The following is a 22,122-nucleotide window of genomic DNA, read 5'->3' as shown; positions in this document are numbered from 1 at the left end:
ACTAGTTAAATATTATTAACCCCTAATCTGCTGCCCCCAAAATCGCCACCAGCTAACTACACTTATTAACCCCTAATCTGCTACCCCCAATGTCGCTGCCACTATACTAAAGTTATTAACCCCTAAACCTAACCCTAAGTCTAACCCTAACGTAACCCTAACACCCACTAACTTTAACATAATTAAAATAATTCCAAATAAAAATAACACTTAATACCTAAATTAAAACTAAATAAATACTTACCTGTAAAATAAAATCTTATCTAGCTGCAATATAACTAATAGTTACATTGTAGCTATTTTAGGTTTAATTTTTATTTCACAGCTCAGTTTGTATTTATTTTAACTAGGTAGACTAGTTAGTAAATAGTTATTAACTATTTACTAACTACCTAGTTAAAATAAATACAAAGTTACTTGTAAAATAAAATCTAACTTGAATTACACTAACACCTAACATTACAATAAAATTAAATAAATTAAATTAAAAAAATACATTTATCTAAATTACAAAAAATAATAAACACTAAATTGCACAAAATAAAAAAAGAAATTATCAAAAATAAAAACGAATTACTGCTAATCTAATAGCCCTATCAAAATAAAAAGCCCCCCCCCCAAATAATAAATCCCCTAGCCTACACTAAACTGCCAATGGCCCTGTAAAAAAAAAAACAACAACCCCCCAACAGTAAAATCCACCACCCACACAACCAACCCCCACAAATAAAAACCTACCTAAAAAACCTAAGCTCCCCATTGCCCTGAAAAGGGCATTTGGATGGGCATTGCCCTTAAAATGGCATTTAGCTCTTTTACTGTGCCCAAAGTCCCTAATCTAAAAATAAAACCCACCCAATAAACCCTTAAAAAAACCTAACACTAACCCCGAAGATCCACTTACAGTTTTTGAAGACCGGACATCCATCCTCATCCAGCCGGGAGAAGTCTTCATCCAAGCAGCAAGAAGTCGTCCTCCAGGCGGGCAGAAGTCTTCATCCAGACGGCATCTTCTATCTTCATCCTTCCAACGTGGGGGCGGCTCCTTCTTCAAGACATCCAGCGCGAAGCATCCTCTTCATACAGTCCCAGCCGTACACTGAAGTTTCCCTTTAAGGGACGTCATCCAAGATGGCGTCCCTTGAATTCCGATTGGCTGATAGAATTCTATCAGCCAATCGGAATTAAAGGGTAAAAAATCCTATTGGCTGATGCAATCAGCCAATAGGATTGAGCTTTAATCCTATTGGCTGATCCAATCAGCCAATAGGATTGAGCTTGCATTCTATTGGCTGTTCCTCGCACATCGGGCTATTACATATAGGGCACCAGCAGTTCATAAAGTGCCGTAAGTCGGATAAACTAGCGATGTCTAGAAATGAGCAAAAATACAAATTTCTGTAGTCGCTAGTGACTTACGGCACTTTAGAAACTGCTGGTGCCTAAGAAAAATAAAAAAAATATCAAATCTCCCGTAACATCTAACATGCCTCCCAAAAATAAGCCGACAACCGCCCTCACAACGCAATATGACTAATTAAAATATTAACCCCTAAATCCGCCATCAATCCGACACCGCAATAAACCTTTTAAAGTATTAACCCCTATATCCACCATCAAACCCACACTGCAATAAACCTATTAAAGTATTAACCCCTAAACCACCAAAACCCACAACGCAAATAAATAATTAAATTACTAAGCCCCCTAACCTAACACCCCCTAACCTAACAAACCCTAAATGAACCCAAATTACCTAAATTACAAAATACTAAAGTTACTAACAATTGAAATTAAAAAAACTAACATTACTTTAAAAAAAAAACAAAAAAAACTAAGCATAAATTAAAGGGACAGTCTAGTCAAAATTAAAATTCTGATTTAGACTGTCCCTTTAAGGTACAATTACAGAAAATAAAAAAATCTAAGATTACAGAAAATAAAAAAATATACCTAATCCCTATGAAAATAACCCCCCCACAAATAAAAACACCCCCTAATCTAAGAATAAACTACCAGTAGCCCTTAAAAGGACTTTTTGCAGGGCATTGCCCCAAGATAAACAGCTTTTTTGCAGAACAAAAATGTCCAAGTCCCCCCTAACAGTTAAACCCCCCACCCACCAAACCCCCCCAAAATAAAAGAACCTAGCACTAAAAAATCTAAACTACTAATTGCCCTGAAAAGGGCATTTAGCTCTTTTACAAAGTGCCCACCCTAATCTAAATAAAATTAAAAAAAAAAAAAAAAAAAAAAAAAAACTAAGTCTAACCCCCAGGTTGGTACTCACCGTTCCTGAAGTCCAGCGGAGAAGGTCCTGTCCCATGTGGTGAAGTCTTCTTCCAAGCGGCGACCTCTTCTTTCTTTTTCCAGGAACAATCCGGCACGGAGCAGAGGGAAGAGCTGAAGACTAATAACCGTGGAGCTGAAGACCGGCGACCCCCAACAGGGCAGATTTTCTTGATATCTCAATTAGAGCACAGGTGAAATAATCCTCTGAACAGTAACCATTTGTTACTAACCTGCTCTCACCCATCAGCTGATTATTTCACCTGTGCTCTAAATTGAGATATTATTAAAATCTGGCCTTTTAGGGGTATCCGAGGACTGGAGTTGAGAAATACTGAACATTCTCCTACTGCTCATTCTGAAACCAATTGCATTCAACAAATGTATTTTCATTCCTATACACCATTGTATTATTTTATGGCCAAGATGAACAATTAAGGGATCCAAATGAAAATATCACATCAAATAGCATTCAAATATGAAAGATGAAGTGGTAAAAAAAAATGTCTAAAATCAGCAATAATCCATTAAAGCAGCCCTAACCGCAGCCCCTGAAAGCACCATATAACCAAGTACATGCATGTATATCAACAGCATGCTCACCACATTAATTACATATAAAATATGGATTTATATACAGCCATTTGAATTGTTATAATGTCGCAATAAAGAATTAAAGACTTCAGGGTTTACAAATTCTCAATCCAAACAATATCACTGCTACAGTAGAGAAAATGTCTTAGAATTATTACTATATTAATATAATCTGGATTATCATAAATATAGTAGCCTAGCGCTTAGTTTTCTGTGCATTATACTTCAGGTGCACGTTTCTAGATAGAATTAAATGCATAATACCACAGTGCCCTCTAGTGGGCACCTATGAAAGTTTACCAGTAAATAGAAGGAGTGCGTTTTATATCGTTATTGGTGAATGAACTAACCATAATAGGTTCTGCTTGTTCCAATAATGCAGCAAATATATTTGAATTTAGATATTTCTTGTGAGGGGAAAAAACACTATAAAGCTGTACAAACACTTCTACACATTACCGATCACATAATGACGTTTTAGCATGGCAGAAAAAAATTCTACATTCTAGTTTCCAATTTCTTTATGTACCTATGACGTATATTTTGTATGAATATTTAAATACTATAAATACCTTTTCTATATGGTATAATATAAATTGTCTATAAACTAAAACCAGTGTTTTACTGTTACTGTGTATAAGCTTCTAATTTTGTATTAATTACCTAATAAATATGAGGAGAATGAAAATACAGGTTTAAAATGATATTCCATATTGCTTTTTATATTATTTCACTAAATATTTTATTCCCATCAAATATTTGTATATTTATTGAGAAATATTGGCTTGTGGGGGATCCAATAACCAGCAAGAATGAAGGCTGTCAAAGTACATGATGATTAGTTGTAAGGTTATACATATGATTGTGACACTGAGCACATATTTATGAAAGAATGAAAAATAGTAATGTTGAGAATAGTTCGCCGGCGAATAGTTCCCGGCGAACATAGCATGTTCGCGTTCGCCGCGGCAGGCGAACATATTCGTCATCATTGAGTAAACTTTGACCCTGTACCTCACAGTAAGCAGACACATTCCAGCCAATCAGCAGCAGACCCTCCCTCCCAGACCCTCCCACCTCCTGGACAGCATCCATTTTAGATTCATTCAGAAGCTGCATTCTTAGTGAGAGGAGGGACAGTGTAGCTGCTGCTGATTTAATAGGGAAATCGATAGCTAGGCTAGAGTATTCAGTGTCCACTACAGTCCTGAAGGACTCATCTGATCTCTGCTGTAAGGATAGCCCCCCAAAAAGCCCTTTTTAGGGCTAGAACATCAGTCTGCTTTTTTTTTTTTCCTCTGTAATCTAATTGCAGTTGCCTGCCTGCCAGCGTGTGTGTCAGGTCCACAGCGTATACTGTGCCCACTTGCCCAGTGTCACCACTCATATCTGGAGTAACAGTAGTGTACATTTAAAAAAAACAACACTATTTTGACTGTGATATAATAGCAGACAGCTGCCAGTACCCAAGATGGCTGCCAATAAGGCAGATGGGGAGGGTTAGAGAGCTGTTTTGGGGGGGATCATGGAGGTTGGGGGCTAAGGGGGGATGCTACACCACAGCATATGTAAATATGCTTAAAAAATTAAAAATAATTAAAAACCTTTTATTTTAGTACTGGCAGACTTTCTGCCAGTACTTAATATGGGGGGACAATTGTGGGGTGGGGGAGGGAAGGGAGCTGTTTGGGAGGGATCAGGGGGTCTGATGTGTCAGGTGGGAGGCTGATCTCTACACTAAAGCTAAAAGTAACCCTGCAAGCTCCCTACAAACTACCTAATTAACCCCTTCACTGCTAGCCATAATACACGTGTGATGCGCAGCAGCATTTAGCGGCCTTCTAATTACCAGAAAGCAACGCCAAAGTCATATATGTCTGCTATTTCTGAACAAAGGGGATCCCAGAGAAGCATTTGCAACCATTTGTGCCATAATTGCACAAGCTGTTTGTAAATAATTTCAGTGAGAAACCTAAAATTGCGGGAAAAAAATATGTTTTTTTTTAAATTTGATCGCATTTGGCGGTGAAATGGTGGCATGAAATATACCAAAATGGGCCTAGATCAATACTTTGGGTTGTCTACTACACTACACTTAAGCTAAAATTAACTCTACAAGCTCCCTACATGCTCCCTGATTAACCCCTTCACTGCTGGGCATAAAACACGTGTGGTGCGCAGTGGCATTTAGCAGCCTTCTAATTACCAAAAAGCAACGCCAAAGCCATATAAGTCTGCTATTTCTGAACAAAGGGGATCCCAGAGAAGCATTTACAACCATTTTTTTATTTGATCGCATTTGGCGGTGAAATAGTGGCATGAAATATACCAAAATGGGCCTAGATCAATACTTTGGGTTGTCTTCTAAAACAAAATCTATACATGTCAAGGGATATTCAGGTATTCCTGACAGATATCAGGGTTCCAATGTAACTAGCGCTCATTTTGAAAAAAAGTGGTTTTGAAATAGCAAAGTGCTTCTTGTATTTATTTCCCTATAACTTGCAAAAAAAGCAAAGAACTTGTTAACATTGGGTATTTCTAAACTCAGGACAAAATTTAGAAACTATTTAGCATGGTTGTTTTTTGGTGGTTGTAGATGTGTAACAGATTGGGGGGGTCAAAGTTAGAAAAAGTGTGTTTTTTTCCTTTTTTTCCTCATATTTTATAATGTTAGGTGATGTATGCCCTTTATGGATTAAAGTCAGACTCTGCATCAACTATGTAATTTTCCATGGGAGTTTTGCCATGGATCCCCCTCCGGCATGCCACAGTCCAGGTGTTAGTCCCCTTGAAACAACTTTTCCATCACTATTGTGGCCAGAAAGAGTCCCTGTGGGTTTTAAATTCGCCTGCCTATTGAAGTCTATGGTGGTTCGCCCGGTTCGCCCGTTCGCGAACATTTGCGGAAGTTCACGTTCGCGAGCCCAAATTTTTATGTTCGCGACATCACTAATGAAAAATAGTTTTTCAGATAGGGCATGAAATTTCAAACAACTTTCCAATGTACAAATTTGCTTTATTCTCTTGGCAACTTTTGTTGAAGAGCACACCTAGCTATGTTCAGGATTAGAAATGTGCTGCCAGTGATTGATGTCTGCACATATGTGCCTCTTGTCTTTGGCTCACCAGATGTGTTCATCAAGCTCCCAGTAATGCACTGCTGATACTGAGCCTACTTTTCAGCAAAAGGGTCTCAAGAGAACAAAGCAAGTTTGATAACTGTAATAAATTGGAAAATTGTTTAAAATGACATGCTTTATTTGAATCATTACAGTTTAACTTTGGCTTTACTGTGCCTTTAAACTCAGGGGAATGCTTATAGGTAAAATGGGTACCATCTGCTGAAATTCACCATGACTGTAGATACTGTGCATAGCCCCCCTCCAAAGGTGCTGCATGCAATTATAAAACAGACCGCATAACACTCATCTGATAAAAGAGGTTGAAAGTCAAACATATGATTCCCACCAATCACAAGCAAAAAACAAAAATGTGTGGGTAGAGTTTATTCAACTAAAATGAGCATCTATTAAAAAGGGACATGAAACCCAAAATGTTTCTATCATGATTCAGATAGAGCATGCGGGTTTAAACAACTTTCTAATTTACCTCTATTATCAATTTTCTTCATTTTCTTTTGTTGAAAAGCAGAGATGTAGGCTGAGGAGCCGGCCCATTTCTGGAGCACTTTATGGCAGATGTTTTGCAAGAATGTTATCCATTTGCAAGAGCACTAGATGGCAGCGCTATGTCCTGCATTGTAACGCTACAGATGCCTATACCTAGGTATCGCTTCAACAGGAAATATGAATGAATGAAGCAAATTTAATAATAGAAGGTAAATTGGAAATTTTTGTTTAAAATGGTGCGCTCTGTCTGAATCACAAAATTATTTTTATTATCCTTTAACATTTTTATGGTCTAATGTCCTTGTCCACACCTAACCCCATCCACCAATGGGCCCCGTCTAAGATTACATTTATACTGAATAAAAGGCAGCATTTTATATTTATATTTATTTTACAGCATATGCATCGTATTACTGATGCTGTCAAAGGATGTGAAGGGTATTTTCTCAATATCTCCAATGCAGAGGACCAAGAATTGACCCTTTTAAAATGGTGCCATTACATGCAAGGAGAGGGTAATATATGGATGGGGATTAAATCATAACAAGGGCAATAGCATTCACCTGACCCATAGGCAAAGCAATGGAGATTAGATTGTCTATATATAGTCCAAGTAATACATATAATGGCCTGCATCCCTTACTGAAATAGGAAACCAACTCTTTTAAAAAATGACACTTTGGGGCCCATTTATCAAGCTCCAAACGGAGCTTGTGGGCCCGTGTTTCTGGCAAGTTTTCACACTCGCCAGAAACAGCAGTTATGAAGACCGCTGCTCCATAACCCTGTCCGCCTGCTCTGATGAGGAGGACAGGAATCGCCGGAAATCAACCCGATCGAGTACGATCGGGTTGATTGACACCTCCCTGCTGTGAGCTGCTGGTGCTCTCCGCATTCAGCGAGGTCTTGCGGACCTGATCCGCACTGTCGGATAAGGTCCGCAAGACCTTTAATAAATAGGCCCCTTAGTCACAATCACTGTAAGATGACGGCTAAAACAATATGACAATATACTTGAAGCACTGGTGTCATTTTAGAGGAAGGTTAATCACAAATATATATATATATCATAAGAATTCTCATTTGAACTTGGCTGCCTTCCACTGTTTTGAATTGTCCTCAAAATTAAGGGATACTAACCCCATTTTTTTTCTTTTATGATTTAGATAGTGCATGCTGTTTTAAGCAACTTTCTAATTTACTCCTATTATCAATCAGGTAGATTACGAATTGTGTGTTCGTCTTTTAACGCTGAAAAAATGGTTATTTCAGCGTTAAAACAGCAATGCAGCCATTACAAGTCTTGTCGGTATAGCTGTACAGCAAGCCTTTTAGCCTGTAGCGCAACGTCAGTACCGCACTTGTAAAAATAACGTTTTTTCATGGGAGTGCCATAGCGCTGCAATTACAAGTTTTGCGTTGAGGCTAAAAAGCTTGCGTTACACCCTATAACAACAAGATCCTTGCCGTCATCTGAGAGCAGTAGTTATGAGTTTTACGCTATAAAACTGTTACATAAAACTCATAACTAAACTGTTACAAAGTACACTAACACCCATAAACTACCTATTAACCCCTAAACCGAGGCTCTCCCGCATAGCAAACACTATTTAAATATTATTAACCCCTAATCTGTCATCCATCCACGTCGCCCCCGCTATACTAAAGTTATTAACCCCTATTCTGCCGCTCCCCAACACTGCCGCCACTATAATAAACCTATTAACCCCAAAACCGAAAGCCCCCACAGCAAAATATACTAAATTAAACTATTAACCCCTAAACTGAAAGCCACCACATCGCAATAAACTAATTTAAACTAGTAACCTCTAAACCTAATGCCCCCATCTTTATTTTAAAATTACAATTTCCCTATCTTAAATTAAATTAAAACTTACCTGTCAAATTAAAAAAACAAAGTTTAAACTAACAATTAAACTAATATAACTATTAAACTAAAATTAAACTAACTACCAATTAAATAAAACTGAAATACACATTAAAAAAATCCTAACACTACTATAAAAATTACAAAGTATCTAATTACAAAAAAATAAAAAATACTAAATTACAAAAAAATAACAAACACTAAATTACGAAAATTAACAAACGAAATTATCAAAAATAAAAAAGAATTACACCTAATCTAATAGCCCTATAAAAATAAAGCTCTTTTACCTGTAAAAAAAAAAAAAAACACAAAGACCCCCCGAACAGTAAAACCCACCACCCAACCAACCCCCCAAAATAATAAGCCTAACTGTAACAAAAACCTAACTACCCATTGCCCTGAAAAGGGCATTTCTATGGGCATTGTCCTTAAAAGGGCATTCAGCTTTTTTGCTTGTCCTGAAAAGGGCATTCAGCTCTTTTAAGATAGCCCAAACCCTAAACTAAAAAAAAAAAAACACCCAAAAAAGTTTAAAAATTCTAACACTAACCCCCGAAGATCCACTTACAGTTCCTGAAGTCCGGACATCCAGGCGGCGAGAGGTCTTCATCCAGGCGGCGAGGTCTTCATCCATCCAGGAGGCGTCTTCTATCCTTATCCAGATGGCATCTTCTATTTTCATCCCGGCGGCGCAGAGCGGGTCCATCCTGAAGACATTCGGCGCAGAGCATCCTCTTCATACGGTCGCCGCTGTATACTGAAACTTCAATGCAAGGGAGCCTTTTCAAAATGGCGTCCCTTGCATTACAAAGGTGTAATTCTTTTTTATTTTTGATAATTTCGTTTGTTATTTTTGGTAATTTAGTATTTTTTATTTTTTGTAATTAGATACTAGGATTTTTTAATGTGTATTTTAGTTTTCTTTAATTGGTAGTTAGTTTAATTGTTAGTTTAAACTTAGTTTTTTTAATTTGACAGGTAAGTTTTAATTTAATTTAAGACAGGGAAATTGTAATTTTAATATAAAGTTAGGGGGCGTTTAGCAGTTACTAGCTTAAATTAGTTTATTGCAATGTGGGGGGCTTTCAGTTTAGGGGTTATTAGTTTAATTTAGTATATTTTGCTGTGGGGGGCTTGCGGTTTAGGGGTTAATAGTTTTATTTAGTATATTTCGCTGTGGGGGGCTTGCGGTTTAGAGGTTCATAGGTTTATTATAGTGGCGGCGGTGTCGGGGAGCAGGGGAAAAGGGGTTAATGAATTTTCATAGTGGCGGTGATGTCGTGAGCGGCAGTTTAGGGGTTAATAACATTATGTAGGTGTCGGCGATGTCGGGGGGGCAGATAAGGGGTGTTTAGACATGGTTTTTATGTTAGGGTGTTAGGTTTAAACGTAACTTTTTTTCCCCATAGACATCAATGGGGCTGCGTTACGGAGCTTTTCATTCCGCGATCGCAGGTGTTTTTTTCTAACACGCTCTCCCCATTGATGTCTATGGGGAAAGTGTGCACAAGCACGTCAAAGCAGCGCTTGTATTTTGTGCGGTATGGAGCTCAACGCAACCATATTGCACGCACAAGCCGGCCGTTTGAAAACTTGTAATAGCAGCGCTATGGAGGGTCAAACTTTTGTTTCGTTCGTTATATACCCTCTATCGCGCATAACTTGTAATCTAACTGAATGTTTCTTTGTTCTTTTGTTATTTTTATTTGAAAAGCAGGAATCTAGCCAAATCTAGCCAGACCATTTTTGGTTCAGACCTGTGTAGCGTTTGCTGATTGGTGGCTAAATGTAGCCACCAATCAGCAAGCACTATCCAGGGTGCTGAACCTAAAATGGGCCCAGTTCCTCAGCTTAGATTCCTGTTTTTCAAATAAAAATAACAATAAAAATTCTGTTTTTTCAAATAACGATAGCAAGAGAACAAAGAAACATTGATAATGGGAGTAAATTAGAAAGTTGCTTAAAATTACATGCTATGAGGCCTATTTATCAAAGGTCTTGCGGACCTGATCCGACAGTGCGGATCAGGTCCGCAAGACCTCGCTGAATGCGGTGAGCAATACACTCTCCGTATTCAGCATTGCACCCTGGCGGACAGGGTTATGGAGCAGCGGTCTTTAGACCTCTGCTTCATAACTGCTGTTTCTGGAGAGTCTGAAGACTCGCCAGAAACACGGGCCCACAAGTTCCATACGGAGCTTGATAAATGGGCCTCTCAATCTGAATCATGAAAATAATGGGTTTAGTATCCCTTTAATAAAGTAAACAGTAGCTAATTTGTTTTACAGTTTAGGGATGGAAGGAAAATCTTATTAGCTCAGACTTGTCATAGCTCTATGGATCTAATAAGCTAAGAAAAATCATTATGCCCGAGTATACCCAAGCAATAATGATGCTAACAAACTAATTTACAACTGCCAAAATAATCAAGGTGTTTTATTGATGCCGTGTTTCATTAAATATGCACCTGTATATAGTTTTAGTTTAGCTAATGAAGCCCCAAAAAAATGCCCTCATTGTTGCAAACTTTTTATTTTAAAAACAATTCATATTTTTAATGCACATGATTTCTTTTCATATTGTATAAAGCAGGCCCACTATACAGTGAAGAACTTGATATTTTAACCTATTATTTTTATCTATGGTGAGCACAGGCTTAAATGAAATTGGCTTTTTTCCCTCTGTGTCTTCATTACTTTCCTCTACCACAAACAGATAAAAAATCAGAATTTCCAATCATTCTGACGTCTGGGTTTGTTTTATGAGCTTATACCAAGAATGTTCTATACCCCAGAAGAGTAAAAACCAATTACAGTACCACATATTGTGTTCTGAAGTAATTTTACAAGCAAATTTCTCCAAATGTCACTGATATATAGCTCACCTGCAGCTTCCCGCTCTTTGTAGCGCAAATTAACTTCTTATGCATATTTCATGCTAAAAGAATATGTGAAGCAAACAGAAATTACTGGTAATTACAGAAAGTTACAGTTAATAAAAATCCATTTTAGTGACTGTTAAAATGTTCTTGTAAGGTCATTGGTATTGTGATAGAAAAAAAATAAAGTTATTTTGTTTCCTACCATAGTAAGAAAGCAATGTATTCACTAGATATGGATCCTGGCTATGTTTTAACAGAAACACATCTACCGTAAGCAGCACAAAAATATACCCATCCTGCTTTGATCATTAAACCTCAATCGAATTGATAAGCAGCACTGCAGAGAAATCTACTTATTAGCAAAGAAAATGTATCCCAAAGATTTAGCTTCACAATATAGGGTAGATTTATCATAGTGCGAACGGACATGATACAACGTAGCGTATCATGTTTGCTGCACATCGATAAGTGCCGACAGCATATGCTGTCGGCATTTATCAGTGCACCAGCAGTTCTTGGGAACCGCTGGTGCAATGCCACCCCCAGCAGACTTTATAGTAACCCACAATAAAGATGCATTGCATAAAATAGGGACTTTTATGTTCCCTTTTTAATACAGATTTTTAAGTACAAAATAAACATGCGCTATAGTTCTGACTGTTATATATTTTAAACGTCCTCCTCCTGGAATATTTCCATACCTCTTTTTTTTATCTCATTTAAATCAATTTTAACTATTTGCAAACTTTTGCTTTCCAGTATCATTTTTGACATGGGAATTTGTTTTATTTTTACCTGAATAATCTCTAGAAAAGTTACAGTGTAATACAATGGAAACAATTTTAAAAACATTTGTGTTAATCTGTTGACTTTATTTTAGTCAACATAAATTCCCTTGTATTGTACATCTTATTGTTTTTCAAACTTTTTTTTTACTTTTCAGATTCTACTTTTTGGACCCATTAAAAGGGGAAACAAAATTAACATATTTTTGTGCTTTTGGTTTCAAGTGGACCTTTTAGTCTGTACATAATTTTGTCAATCTTAAATGATGAAAGTTATTAATTAACTTCATGTTAATATGTGACTGCAATGAAGGGACACTAAACACTGATTACATTTCATGCATCCCCCTCTAATTATGGGTGCTGCCATTTTGGAATCTTGGTTTCACTGCAGGTATCTGAAGGAGAGTTGTTGCACATGTGAAAGTGATAACTAAATTTCAACATGGCAGCACCCATGACTATTGGGAGGTGGGGACTAGCCTTACTATTATTCTTATACAATTAATTTAGGACTTTATGTCTCTTTAAGTGTTTGGATGTAAAAAAAAATGTAAATTATAAAATGGGTTAGAGACTTAGGCCTCTATTTATCAAGGTCTGTCGGACCTGATCCAACAGTGCGGATCACGTCCGACAGACCTCGCTGAATACGGCGAGCAATACGCTCGCCATATTCAGCATTGCACCAGCAGCTCACAAGAGCTGCTGGTGCAACGCCACCCCCTGCAGACTCGCGGCCAATAGGCCGCCAGCAGGGGGGTGTCAATCAACCCGATCGTAGTCGATCGGGTTGATTTCCAGCGATGTCTGTCCGCCTGCTCAGAGCAGGCGGACAGGTTATGGAGCAGCGGTCTTTGTGATCGCTGCTTCATAACTGCTGTTTCTGGCGAGCCTGCAGGCTCGCAAGAAACACGGGTATGCCCCATATTATTAACTGTACACATCATGAATTAACACTGGTTAAAGGGACATAGAATGCTCTAAGGTGTCAGAGCATGTTATTATTCATCATTGCTTGCATATAACTATGTGTTTAACTCCAGTCATTATCAATATTAAATCAATATTACATTATCTGACTTGTTTTCTTTAGATTTGGCTGTGTAACGTCTGCTTCCGTTAAGGCAAGTGAAAATCCTTACAAAAACCTAGTTGAAAAGCCTGTAATACACCTCTCCCTTCAGTTCTTCATTTCTTTTTTCTGCATTTCACAAGATTGGAGTAAAAACAGACAACAGAATCCCAGACACATTGGTATACACTCACCGGCCACTTTATTAGGTGCACCTGTTCAATTGCTTGGTAACACAAATTACTAATCAGCCTATCACATGGCAGCAACTTAATGCATTTAGGCCTCTAGATGTGGTGAAACGACTTGCTGAAGTTCAAAGCGAGCATCAGAATAGGGAAGAAAGGGGAAGTGACTTTGAATGTGGCATGGTTGTTGGTGCCAGACGGGTTGGTCTGAGTATTTAAAAAACTGCTGATCTACTGGGATTTTCACACACAACCATCTCTAGGGTTTACAGAGAATGGTCCGAAAAAGAGAAAATATCCAGTGAGCAGCAGTTGAGTGGACGAAAATGCCTTGTTGATGTCAGAGGTCAGAGGAGAATAAGCAGACTGGTTTGAGATGATAGAAGGAAACAGTAACTCAAATAACCACTCGTTACAACCAAGGTATGCAGAATACCATCTCTGAATGCACAACATGTCGAACCATGAAGAAGATGGGCTACAGCAGCAGAAGACCACACCGGATGCCACTCCTGTCAGCTAAGAACAGGAAACTGAGGCTACAATTTGTACATACTCATCAAAATTGGACAATAGAAGACTAGAAAAACATTGCCTGGTCTGATGAGTCTCGATTTCAGCTGCGACATTCAGATGTTAGGGTCAGACTTTGGCGTAAACAAAATGAAAACATGGCTCCATCCTCCCTTGTATCAACAGTTCAGGCTGGTGACAGTGGTGTAATGGGGGGGAGTTATTTTATTGGCACACTTTAGGACCCTTATTACCAATTGAGCATCGTTTAAAAGCCATGGCCTACCTGAGTATTGTTGCTGACCATGTCCAAATCATCTCAAATTGGTTTCTTGAACATGACAATGAGTTCACTGTACTCCAATGGACTCCATACTCACCAGATCTCAATCCAATAGAGCACCTTTGGGATGTGGTGGAACAGGAGATTCGTATCATGGATGTGCATCCGACAAATCTGCAACAACTGCGTGATGCTATCATGTCAATATGGACCAAAATGTCTGAAGAATGTTTCCAACACCTTGTTGAATCTATGCCGCAAAGAATTAAGGCAGTTCTGAAGGCAAAAGGGGTTTCAACCCGGTACTAGAAAGGTGTACCTAATAAAGTGGCTAGTGAGTGTATATTTACACACACACATATTTAGACAACTTGTAATGCCAGTGCAAATTAGCAAGGTTACGGTATCTATTGAAAGGATAGGTTGCACTTAAGCGAAGTCGACCAAGCTTACCCTTCTCAGGTTAACATACTTTACCATGGACAAGTTGCGTGCTAATAGTAGCACGGCCAAGTGATATTGGTTATCATGTGCACTCTATCATTAGCGGGCCAATAGTAATCTGTCCCTAAGTTTCCATTTTACAAGCATTACAATGAATGTGCAATTACTTTTTAAAATTAAAATAAAACAAATAAAATAAAACGTGTTATACAAAATGTTACCCTTTTACTATCATCTCCAGCGCCAAATGTCTTGAGTTACAGTCTTGTGTACAGTCCATGGAAATCCTAAGAATCACTATTGTAGAGGGTAAATAAAAAACAATTTTATTTATGCAATGCATATTGATGTCTCTGATTTAGTACACCATTTCTTAACGGTCCATAATAAAATGGTTAAAACATTCAAATGGCAAGTGATTGAAACCATTACGAATGCCCCAAGGGGAGGGGATAAAACCCTAAAACTTTTTCACAGAGAAGCCTTTTGGATTTTTACCCTGCAGACTAGACGTCCAAAAGGATTCAATGCATCTGGTGATATTATTAATCACTGGCAACTCTAATGAATTATATTTGGACTATGCAATTTCTGATTATTCTTGGTGTTTGGAGGGTTACTTTAATCATTCCAACACGAATTTTTAGTATCATATAATTAAATGCGAGTTTGGAATACATGAGAGTTTGTACAGTCCAAACAATAGGTATATTGAAACATAGGATTTATTTTACATGATAACAATCTACACCTATTAAGGGTTCTCCTTTACTAAATAGAGTTCTCTATCACTACCCTGTGGACTACATGCAGAGTACTACTAATTTACCAATTTCTTATTATGATAGCTTATAAGATTAGACTTAAAATGTACATATAACACTTTTTTTCTTAAAATTTTAAGTAAATAGGACACAGGTTATTGTTGCGTTCTATGTAGGGGAATATGATTAGCTCCCTACAGGATTATAGTCTACTGCTTCTATTGGGATATATATGTTATTTAGATTATTTGCATGTAGTTAGCTATTCTTTATTTCTTTGTATATATATGTAAGAATTGTTATTCTCCAATTACTATGTTGGTGTCTTATGACAGATTACCGGATATTGCAGTATGGTCTATGATTAAGGCTTTTCTTACACAGCCGAAACGCGTAAGATTGGCAGGAGCTTTGAGCCATAGCGTTTTTGCTCATTATTTTCTTAATATTTTTACCCCTTATTTACTTTGTTGACTTTTGTGTGTGCCTCATGCATTAAATCCTCATTTTTTGGATGGGAGCTCGCTGGATTTGTGTTTTTTGTTTGCATTGCAATACATATATTAGCAAATAAGTACTACATTGCAAATTATCTGCATACAATTAAGAGCCAGATTATGAGTAGTGTGCTGACAGTTACATGCAAGCAAAAAGGGGTTTATCGTGGGTGTTTGCGCACGTTGGGTTTTTCACTTGTTTTACAAGTTAAAGTGAATGTAAATGTTGATGCTAAAGAGCCTGGGTTTTTAAAAATTCGATTAAAAACAGGGGCACTTTAATTCATCAAAATTTACATTTCACGCGTGTTGTGAAAAAATACCTTTTAAACTTGACAGCCGCTTCAGATTCCTCCGCCCGTCGCAAAGCCTCTTCCTGGGTCTAAAATGAGGAATCCGGCTTCCTCCAATCACGGCGTTGAATCAGACACTGATTCCACCGGGGGGAAGCCGTGATTGGAGGATGACCCATCCATCATTTCTGATGTCAGAAATGGCTTGTGATGACCGGGCGAAGCTGGAGTAGCTGTCAAGTTTAAAAGGTATTATGAAATGTAAATTTTGATGAATTAAAGTGCTCCTGTTTTTAATCGAATTTTAAAAAAACGGGGACTTTTGCATCAAAACTTACATTCACTTGAAGTAATTGAAGTTAACGCTCTTCCTGATATTGCTTCCTCAGATCTCTGGTTAAAGGTATACTAAACACAATATTTTCTCTTTCATTATTCAGATAGAGCATGCAATTTTCTAATTTACTCCTATTATCATTTTTTCTTCATTCTCTTGCTATCTTTATTTGAAAAGCAGGAATGTAAAGCTTAGGAGCCGGCCCATTTTAGGTTTAGCACCTGGGCAACATTGAGATGCAGACATATACAATATGTATCTAAATATGTATATATATGTGTATATATATATATATATATATACAGGGGTCAAGTTCTACAAAAAAAGTGTGGGAACTCACTAAGACTTCCACCCCCTCACAATTAATATTGTTTTATACATACTTGCATACATACACAAACACACATACACACATGCTGTATTTATATGTATATAATCTATACACTTTGGTTAATGAAAGCAAATTAAAACCAATGAAGGGTTGAATGGTTACCTTTGGGCCTGAGACTCCTCCTCTGTCACAGAGTCTCACCCACTTAAGGTGCAACAGTCCGATTTCTGCTGAGGGGAGCTAAATAACCCCAAAGCAAGCCACACAGAAATGTAAGTATCATATGTTCCACACTGCGCAGGGTGATCACACAGCATGACTACTGACAGGCTTACATTTAGTGTATTGTAGGAAGTGTTACTGCCCATTACTAGAGGATCTCACTATCCCTCTAACCAGACTGTGCTCCAGCTCCTCCCAACAGCAGCAGCAGTGTTTACTGAAGCGTTTCTGTTCTCAGTCTAGGGGGATTTTTAGTTCCCCCTGCAAAAATAGTGCAGGAACTCCGTTCCTATGCGTTCCCGCACGACTTGACCCCTGTATATATATATATATATATATATATATATATATATATATATATATATATATATATATATATGTTTATAGGTATGTACATACGTATTTATATGCGTATACTGTATATGTATTTACAGAAATATATACACATAGAAACACATACATACATATGTTAACATATATATGGAGTTGTTTGTCTATGCCGTCTATTCATGACAAGATTTCATCTGCTATACTTGCACTGAGATACATTGAACCTGAATGAATACTTTCTGGATTTTGTGAACAAGCCTGTGAAAGTCACAGAGCTACGGAGCTATCCTGCCGTTGAGCCGACTGAGCTGGGCGTGACGTATGCACATGATTGGAAGTGCCTTACAACGGAACCGCAAGTATCGGGCTTAATACTAACACCCATGTTGTTATAACTAACTGTTGCATCTTGTTATTATGCTAATACGCTGACAAAAAGCGTTGACAGCTACACACAGTGGGAATATTTAATCTCTTACTGTTGTTACTAACTGTTGCACTGAGCTAACACGCTAACACACTGACAAGAGGCATTGGCAGTTACATGCAGTGTGAATAGACTGACACAACTTACCTGGGATTGACCTGCATATATTTAAATAAGGGTTCAGAAGAGATCCTACAGAGTGCCTTATCTGTTTTGACATACTAACATAGCAGATGATACTTGCAGACATTGACTTTGCTGATTAACCTTGCTTATTAACCCTTTCTGAGTTGGGTTATATTATTCAACACCCTCATTTTTGGGATTACAAGTACTAAATCAAGCATTGAAACATTTGGGTCTTAAGTGACTTTTTTCCCAGATAGCGGCATATTTTGTGATTCCCCTAGGGACGCCTGGGGTGTAATCGCTCTTTTGTTTGTATGCATGATGTATGGATGTTTGGAATGGGAAGGGTTTTAGGCAGTTACTTTTTTTACTATTTTGTAAACTAAAAAAGTTGTTTTTTCATTATTTAGGTGTGCTGAGTAATATTGTGTATATTTATGACAGTATTTGTGGCAATACTATACTCATGCTCCCTCCCAATCAGAAGATCAGTCAGAATTCACTGATATAATTAAAGTATTTATTCATTACATTATATTTTGAAGTGGTGTTGTTACTATATATTTTTTATATATAGATATATAAAGCATATTTATGCAATTTTCATATTTAATAAAGTTTTATACTGTGTATTTACTGTAAATATTTCACATTCCAATGTTCTGCACATAGCAGAATGTGCTCTATGTATTTTAAAAAATATATATTTATAATTGCATAGCGCACAACCTCAAACGACTCACGGCACTGATAACAGGTATTATTATTACCCAACTTAATGGTACTCATTTTACCAACCTCGGGAAGGATGAAAGGCTGAGTGGACCTTGCCAGGAACAAACCTGCAACCCTTGGGTTGCCACAGATCTCTGTAACAGTGCATTAGCCCAATGAGCTATCTGTCCAGCTTAATATTTGTCTGTCAGATAGCTCTAGTACAATCATTCCCTCACATAATAGATTCTTGTGGGTGTACACAGTAAAATTCATGTTGAATAACAGTTGAGAGCTAAGCCGATGGAGCACAAAAAATATTCTCAAGTACTAGAGTTCTTTATTTAGTTCTGTTTTGTACTATTTCAAAGTAATTTAAAGGGACATTATACTCTACACTTTTCTCCACTTTAATGTGTTCCAAATAGTCAATTTTTCCTGCTGGAGGGTATTACATTTTTTCCAAACCACTACTTTACCTTTATATGTTATTTGAAATATATTTTTTTGTCTGTTATACCCCACTTTCAAGAAAAATATGAGTGACAAACATTTTCTCTGTAGAAAAGCTGTATAAATAGATTACAATATCACTGATTAATCTCCCAGTGAGAGATATGAGAGAGATTTTGTATGTGAAATAGCTGCTTATGTTTATTCAGCCCTCCACCCATAATTATAATTTCAATACCTAACATAAATACTATCAGGCTCAGGCCACGATTATGTGCATGTCCTTGATGATGTTTTTAAAATGAATGTCAATTTTCGGCAATGAGTGCCTGGTTTTTAAAAATACTTTTAAAAACAGGGGCACTTTCATTGATTAAAGTTTACATTGAACCGGATTTGTAGAAATACTTATTTTTTACTTCTGCAAAGCCGGATCAACAATCCCCGCCTTCTTCTTCCTGCTGTACAACCACAGCAATGACAAAATCAGCTTCCTCCAATCACAGCCGGGTATCACGAGGTGGACGCTCTGGGGGGGAGCCATGATTGGATGTAGCCGGTTTTGTCATTTCTGATTTCAGAACAGAGGAACTGAGGCTGGGATCGGCGATCCGGCTTTGGAGAAATAAAAGGTAAGTATTTCTACAAATCGGGTGCAATATAAATTTTCATCAATGAAAGTGCCCCTGTTTTTAAAAGTATTTTTAAAAACCTAGCACTCATTGCTGAAAATTGACATTCACTTTAATGAGAAAACTAGCTATCACAAATCCAAAAATAAACATGAAGGAACACATTCCCATACATTTAATACTCATTTGGAACACGTTAAGTGAATACAAATTTTATCCCTTTAAATATAAAGCACTCCACACATACATACATATACATAAACACACACACACACATATATATATATATTCACACATACATATATGCATATACATTTTGACCCCTTCCCAGTCAAACTCCTTGTTATATACCAAATCCCTTTAAAGGGATATGAAATGCAAAACATTTTCTTTCATGATTCAGATAGAGCATGCAATTTTAAGAATTTTCTAATTTACTCCTATTATTATTTTGTCTTTGTACTCTTGGTATCTTTATTTTAAAAAGTAGGAACGAAAGCTTAGGAGCCAGCCCATTTGTTTTTTTGTTAAAAAATGGGCATGCTATTTCAGTTTAATTACGCTGGCCTTTATGCAACAAATGAATGTCTGCTATCATTTAAAAGACCAGAAATAATTACTTCATGTTGCTTTTAATTTCCTGCATATATGTATGTATCTTGTATTGATGTCAATATTTCAAAGATTCCCTAGTGAGCGCCAGATGAATCAACAAGAATAAGTATGTCACTGGATTTAAATAAATAAATAAATAATTTTTCCCACTACCGGATTACATCTGGACTTCATGTGGATTTGGGGAATGTAGGCGATTTATTGATATTATTGGGCTGTAAAACTAGGACAATAATGGTACCTGAAATAGCAATACAGTGCCTTAATGCTGATAATTACCAAAGAGGTTTCATTTTTATTTATTGTTATTTTTTTTTAAGAAATCTTGACAATTTGCAGCATATCTCTACTGCACTTTCTACATGATTCCCATCTTGTGTAGCTGTGTATTTCTTTCATCAGAGCTATTAAAGTCAGTTTTCTTTGGGAATCCAATATGTATTACTATGTCTTTCCTTTGATGACAGGGTTAATTTGTCTACATCGGAACAAATTGAAATCCCGTGATCGTGCACGCAATCGCAAGATTTCAATTATGGGATTGGGTCAGGGGGACGTCCCTATGATGCATGGCACGCCCTCCAGACAGCGATCGCATCCTGGAAGGGACGTTGGCTTCAGAACAGCCAAATGTTTAGGACGTTCTATTTCATCCAAACGGCGCTAAAGCCCAGCACGGTTAGGACGGAATAGAACATCATAACGGTGCTAAAAGGTTAAATGTATTTTATTATGGTTGTGGGGTGTGTCACAGTGCTACCAATCACAGTGAGAGCATTTCCTTATCAGCCAGTGAGTATCTATCCTACAGACCAGCTGTTTACAAACAAGTACTTTTAGTTAGTTTCAAAATAAACCATTTAAAGGGAAATAAAAGTGCAAACAGAAAATGCTCCAGTTTTATGATTGCACTGTATCTTGCATTTAACTATCTGTTTTTAACCCCTGCAAAGGGATTAAACATAGCATTAAAGTTAGTTCCAGAACAGCAAAGCACTACTGGGAGCTAGCTGAACCCATCTAATGAGCCTATGACAAGAGGCATATGTGAGTTAGCTGCACATATATGCCTCTTGTCGTAGATACACCCAACACGCCCAATGTGTTCAGCTAGCTCCCAGTAGTGCATTGCTGCTACTTTAGTAAAGGATACCAAGATAATGAAGCACATTTAATAATAAAAGTAAACTAGAAAGTTGTTTAAAATGGTTTTCTCTATCCAAATATATATCATATATCACTACTTATAGATATATTAAATTATCAATGCAGTGAACATGTTTACTGTTATATTCTAATATTTGTGGCACATTTATTTTTTAGGTTTATATGAAACTCAAACATTTTCGTTTGTGATTCAGACAGAGCATACAATTTAAAAAAAAGTTTCCCATTAACTTCCATTATCAAATTTTCTTTGTTAACTTACGGCTAGATTTTGAGTTTTGTGGTAAGAGGGGTGCGGTGCTAACTTGCACGTTATTGTCACCCCTCTCTTTCCTACAGCGCTGGTATTACAGGTTTTCAGAAACCCGGCGTTATTAGGCAAGAAGTGAGCGTAGAGCAAAATTGAGCTCCACATCGCACTCTAATACCAGCGCTGCTGAAAGCCGCTGGTTTTTTCATGCTCGTGCACGATTTCCCCATAGACATCAATGGGGAGAGCCGTCGAAAAAAAAAGTCTAACACCTGCAAAAAAGCAGCGTAAAGCTCCGTAACGCAGCCCCAATGATTGCTATGGGGAAACAAAATTTATGTTTACACCTAACACCCTAACATGAATCCCGAGTCTAGACACCCCTA

The sequence above is a fragment of the Bombina bombina genome, chromosome 5, assembly GCF_027579735.1.
Source record: "Bombina bombina isolate aBomBom1 chromosome 5, aBomBom1.pri, whole genome shotgun sequence".
Lineage (NCBI taxonomy): Eukaryota > Metazoa > Chordata > Amphibia > Anura > Bombinatoridae > Bombina > Bombina bombina.
The sequence above is the reverse complement of the archived record's forward strand: the minus strand, read 5'-3'. Positions refer to the sequence as shown.